Genomic DNA, 6271 nt, shown 5'->3' with positions numbered 1-6271 from the left:
CCTCCCGGGAGCAGCCCCGACGCGCGCGGGCCGCGACTGCCTGGGTTGTCATGGCAGCAGCTCCATCACTGACCGCCACTTTCTCCGTGCCGAGGCGCCCAGCAAGCCGAGCAGGCGCTCATCCCAGCAGGCTGGCAGGCGGGCTCCCGGCACGCGAGCCCCCCTTAACCCGCGCCGCCCCGGACGCACACACGTGGGCTGGGAGCGGGGTGGAGGTGAGGCGGCACCCCATCTGGCTCCACTCACCCCCTGACACCACTAACTGCAAAGAGAAGGCTGAGCCCCGCTTAGCATCTGGGGGGGGGTGTGGGGGGGGGAGAGGAGAGGGGGTTCGGAGGAAAGCAGCAAACTGAAAACTGATACTCTCACCTCCCTTCCCTGCCTCAGGAGCAGAAGTTGCCAAACCCGCCTTGGGGTAACTGAACTATGTTTCCCAAGCCTGGAGCTGCAAATGTACGCTTGTGCATGGTTCTGCTGCCTCCAGTCCTTGGGCAGAGCTCTCCAGATCCTTTGCACAAAAAAAAAAGAAGAAAGAAAGAAAGAAAGAAAGAAAGAAAAAAGAAAAGAAAAAAGGACGGTGCTTCCTCACGACCTACCTTAAAATCATCATGGCCCTCCACTCTCTTGCTCTCTCTACCTGGCAGATCTGAACTCCTTCATATGACATAATGTGCAGAGTTCCAGTCCTCCTTCATGCTTATTACCCAAGTTTGCTAATGTGAAAAAGCAAGACCCGGGGAAAACACATGAAATCCTAGAAGGTATTAGCACTGATTTTCATAAGGTCCAACTATGGCTTTATGATCAAGACATGACTCCTAGCCATCACTGAACTGGGAGGGGTCTTCCCATATGCTCTCACAAGCCACCCTATCCCGTTGGGTAGAAGACCAAGGGGTGGTGCATGGATTAATTTATTTCACTTCTTAACTCACTTGTGAGCTCAGGTTTTCCCTGAGCCGGTTATGACATTTATGCGTGTGTTTGTTTGTTCCATTTCCTGGCATAAAGCACCCCTGTTTTGAGTGGTTGTTATCCTTGCATCATCATTAAGTGGTTGCCATGTGCCTTTGCTTTACTGCAGGTTTTCTCAAATCCTTTTGTTACATTAGACTGGGCTCTGAACACTTGTTACCATGAAATTTAATTCAAAATATAAGCATATCATCTATTACCTCAGTTGCTGAAGGGTACAAAGCACACTTCCTGCTCTCAGTTACAAGGGACTGAGCACAAATAAATAGTACTTCAACCTGGCCCCCTATTGTAAATTGGTAGTCCACATACCATTTTAGGTCTAAGGGTTTTAATTTAGAACCTCATAATGGAGAAGAAAGAACACTTGTCACTAGTCATGCTATGTATGTTTTATATGTTTTAATAGAGTAAAGACATGTATCAGCTACTTTCCAGAAAGCAGATGTTAATAAAGGCAGGTGTAGGGCAAAGCATCCATCCCATTTATCTTGGGCTTCAGGATGAGCAAAGAATTGATACAAGAAGCAAGGCAGAGGCCTCGGAAAGCAGCCACATTACTTACTTGGGGATACCCACTGGTTTTCATGACATGCATGCTTCCTAAAGACTCAAGTGTAGACCTGGCTTTCCTGCATGCTCAGAAATCCTCCCAGCCCTGAGATGTTCTTGTCCATTATCAGCAGACCAGAAAGGCTTCCTTAATGATTTAACCTGTGTACAGCTGATGAGAATGTGCTTATGATTGCCTTCAGTTACAGAGTTTGCAGTTTGAATGCTGGGGGAGTCAGCGGCGGGTTGGGTTAAGCCACTGTGAAAGTCAGGCAGTAGCTGTCTCTTTGTGGTTCCTAAAGATGCTGGTCCCAGTGCTGCACAGGAGATGCAAAGGGGACAGTTGCTTAATACAAATCAATTCAGGACAAACTATTAAAGATGGGAAGAATTATCATAGAAGAACAGAAGGAAAGAGCCTTGGATTCCAGGTGGGTAAAGAAGAGCTGGGGCAAGGAGCTTCCCTGGTGGCACATGGGCTAAAGTACACAGCACTATCAAGCTACTGCCAGCCACTGCAGCGTGGGTTCATCCCAGGCCAGGGAGCTGACCCACATGGCTGGCAGACCTCTCCTAACCTACCAGCCTCTCCCCTCAGCAGTGTATTTCAGTTAATCTGTCTGTTCGGCTCCCCAACCTGTCTCTGATGAATCTTCTCACCATCCCCCACATACACACCTCTGACTTGCACTCCAGCTATTCACTGCAAAAATAAATAAAGAAAAGAATAGCTGAGACAAGAAAAAAGGGAGTTAATATAGTATAAAATAAGGCATTATCTATTCTCGATATTGTATAATAAATCCTGCTCTTGGGAAAGGACTAAAGCACGTATCTGTTTTCATCAAAGTCTACTCCCTCCAATTATAGGTCTCTGGAATTCTATGGAATAGGACCTGGGTCTATACTCTGGCTAAGGTTCTCCTCCAATTTCAATATTTGCCAGTGAATGGCTAAACTCAAGGGCTAATGAACTCGAGAATTAACTACAGATTCTGATCTTTGTGACAATCTACATATAGAGTGTTGTGGGAAAAGTTTATTCATCTAGAAGATATTGCAAGAAACCCCTGGTAGAACAAAATTGAAATATGAGAGAAAAAGGGATGAGGTTCACAAAATGAACAGAAACTTAAGGAATTCCTCTTGGTAGTTTTCTAGGAACTACTAGGTTGAGTGCCATGAAGAGAAGGCCCAGAAAAAAAACTCTTTTGATGTGAGACATCATCTATGAAGTTAATTATATAGGACAGATAAGAGTGACAATTAAGGGTTTTGGTTCTGAGGTTGACTCTTTAGATCCAAACTTTTCAGCTCTCCAACTGTGTGACTGTACCTAGTAATAGCTCTCTCAACGATTTCATAAGGCTGTGGGTATCTTGAAATGTACCCAAGATTTTGTTTAAAGATTTGTAAGATAACAGACATGACAATAACTACTTAATAATATGATGGGAATTAGAAGTCACCTAAAGGTCAAAAATGATTATTAACCAGGTTTTATTTCATCATGGAGGGGCTGCCATAGTGAGGGTGACTATTTGTAATTCTGGATCCAACTGAAAAGTCTGAATTTATCTAATGAAATTTGTATCCAGTTGTAAAAGCAATTTCAAGCTGTGTGTTATTCATAAATAAAGAAAATGTACAGCTTGTGTTTATCTGAGAGAAGATTGTACCCAGCTGTTCTGTGTGTGCATTAGGAAGAAACATAAAGTAAGAATCCCATATATAATGCACATTTATATGACAGAAATCCACCTACATCAGTAAGGACCCATGGGGTGGAGTGGCTGAGGAGACAATGAGTTACAGCCTAAAGGAGTTGGCTCTCTCTTGAGGTCCTTTGCACTTGGATGCACAGTAAACCAAAGATGCTTCCTGGTAGACAAGAGAATCAACTCAGCCTCCAGTTTTTAGGCTCAAGAAGGTTCCAAGAATCTGCAACCCATTGCAGAACACAATATTATGGAGGAGACATAAATATCCTGTGCAAGTCCAAAGCAATACTATGTAATAGTTGCTACATGATCAGCGCTAGAACCCAACAAGCCACTTCATTTTTCTCTGTCCCTTTATAGCTTGCACACTGATTCTTCTAGTCAATGCTCACATGACCCAGAACTCAGGTCATTTTTTTCTCACCATAGACCACACCACCCATTTTCTAATTAAGGCCTCATTATTTTGACCTGATATTGCAATTCAAATTCATGCCATGAATCCCAGCTCTGTCACTTTCTGTCATCTCGGGTATATTGCCTATCCTCTCTGGGATCTTGTTAATACGTAGGGCAGATAAGAGCTGTTTTGTAAGGTTGCTGTGAGTTTAGATAGAGGACTCATGTGGAGGTTCATGGCAGTTATCAGTGATGGTGAACCCTCAATTCCTCTTCTAGGTGAAAATGACTGAAATCAACCAATCAAAACAAAACAACAGCAGCGGAAAAAGAAAAAAAAAAAAAAACAAAACAAAAACAAACCCAAAGGACTTTTATTATAACAAAAGTGACAATACAAAGCACTGAAATAAACTTGTCAACATAAAAAGATCAGGCATACAAGATTTGCATTGAGAAAAGATATATGAGATATATCACCTACCAATACCCAGAGAAGCCAGTTTCTAGGCTCTCAATGCCCTTTACACCACTCTCTTTCAAACCGATTGTGTATGTGTGTGACCATGACTCTTTTGCTCTGGACTACAATCTGGTGCAGCAGCCAAACACCAGCAAACAGGGGTTATGTTCAGTGAAATAGGCCAGAAGGAAAAAGAAAAATATCAGATGGTTTCATTTAGAAGAGGAGTAGAGGGGAACCAAATAAGGGATCAGGAAAAATAATAATAAAATAATTAATTAATTAACAAGCAACCATAAATCAGAGACATTCTCAGGGGAGGAGGAGGGAAAGGGATCAAAATAGGGGAGGGAAAAATACAAGCAGAGCACAAGGGACTGTGGTGATGGTGTAACAGGGTGGTCCCCAGGAAAAGGGGAAGTCCCAGGTTCCCTGCTCCACCCAAAGGAGGGTGAAGCTGAGCAGGGAGGAGAAGAATCTAGAGGAGACTGCAGAGGAAGGAAGCAATATGGAAAGCCAGAAGGAGACCTGAGGGAGCCACATGGAGCAGAGACATGTGAAGAAGTGGCTCTTGTTTCTTGGTCCTGGAGTGGCTGAAACAGATGTGGGTGAGAGACTTGTGGGGAGGTTGACTATGGCAGTGTTTTTCCTGGTTATGATTTTGCTCTTTTCCTCCCAGATTTGTCTGGCCATTTCTGACCCTCTTCTGTGGGTCCCGGCAAGAAAGTGCTTTAGACTTGTGGTGGGCTTTCAGGCCTTGCTTTGGGCCAATCCCTTTTGTGACTTTTATCCATGAGGGGATGGGTAACTTCAGGTGTTTGATTTACAAACTATGTTCTTAACTTTTCTATATAGCACACTCATTGCTTTAAGGTTCCTTTCTGTTAAAGGTCTTATATGTTTTGTCTTGATACAATGGATGCAGACCCTATTTAGAGCGGGCAGGTTTGGGGGCCCTGGGGTGTCCCGCCCTTATCCTATGACAATGGTGTACAGGTGAATTGGTAGTGAAAATTTCACAGGGGCTACACCTGAGAAGAGAAAACATATATTGTACAAAAATGAACAATGATGTAAAATATATATTAATTAAAATGAAAATACTAGTCAATTAAAATGTAAAAAATTTGAATTAAGCATAATTTGATTTTTATCAAAAAGTACTTAATTTCTGTACTCTTTAGTATGTTTGAATAATTTCATAATGAAAAATAAATTAGAAAAATTGAAATAACAACAACAAAAAGCACCAGCAAATATTTGGTGCATAAGAGAACTCATGGCCATGCTCTAAAATCTACGGAAAGTCACAGAAGCTGATGACACAGGCTCCAACCACATTCTCCTTGCTATTCATTTCCTCTCTGGCTCTCAACCCCTCAGTCTGGGATATCACAAGATATCCACTGTATTCAAGCATCTTCTTTCAGAAAGGCTGCAGTCTTCTATAAAGGGACCAGTTTCCACAAACCAGACAATAAAATAAGCCTCATCACTTTATAGTAACTCCTCCTATAGTTCTATAAATCAACATAAATATATATGTATGTGTATATATATATATATATGGAGATATATATGTATGTGTACATATATATATATGGAGAGAGAGAGAGAGACCTATAAATCATAAAATCTGTTTCTTAAATGCTCAGCAGGAGTTGTTTCAGTTTTACCCCTATGGAGGCTCACTATAGCTTCTAGTTGACAGACCACATGGGGTGGGAAATGGCTCTTACCTCCCAGGGAGCCAGGGTGTGGAGGACAGAACCCCTGTCAGAGATTGACAGTATAGCTCTAATCTGGACCTTCCATTAGGATCTGAGGACTTCAGGCAGCAGGTCGGGCTTTCTCTGAGCCCAAGTTTCCACATTGGCTAGTGGAAACTTTATACCTGATTTCTTTAAAGAATTGAACAAGTTGTATGTGAGATGCCCACACGGGTTTCGCAGATAGTAAGTACTCAATAAACAAGTGATCTACTAGTATTTCATTTGTGTGCTATCCCCTTACTGATAAAATGAATCTGATCTCACTTTCTCACACATAGGGAACAGAAGTTGAACTTGGCTTTCATATATTGGTTACTTGTGATCTTAGTTGCCAGACTTTTAAAAGTATTGTTTGGTGGGAAGCTGCATTAAAAAAAAAAAAAAAAAAA

At 42.3% G+C, this 6271-nt stretch overlaps 1 protein-coding gene across 1 annotated transcript in view; it reads right to left on the bottom strand.

Moving 5' to 3' along the window:
• OPCML (opioid binding protein/cell adhesion molecule-like) overlaps window positions 1-6271 on the bottom strand; it is a 1053884-nt gene that overhangs the window by 487051 nt on the left and 560562 nt on the right. The window lies entirely within an intron of this gene.

The sequence above is a fragment of the Condylura cristata genome, unplaced genomic scaffold (assembly GCF_000260355.1).
Source record: "Condylura cristata isolate star-nosed mole 26May11 unplaced genomic scaffold, ConCri1.0 scaffold00025, whole genome shotgun sequence".
NCBI lineage: Eukaryota > Metazoa > Chordata > Mammalia > Eulipotyphla > Talpidae > Condylura > Condylura cristata.
This window is presented reverse-complemented; position numbering and strand designations above follow the sequence as displayed.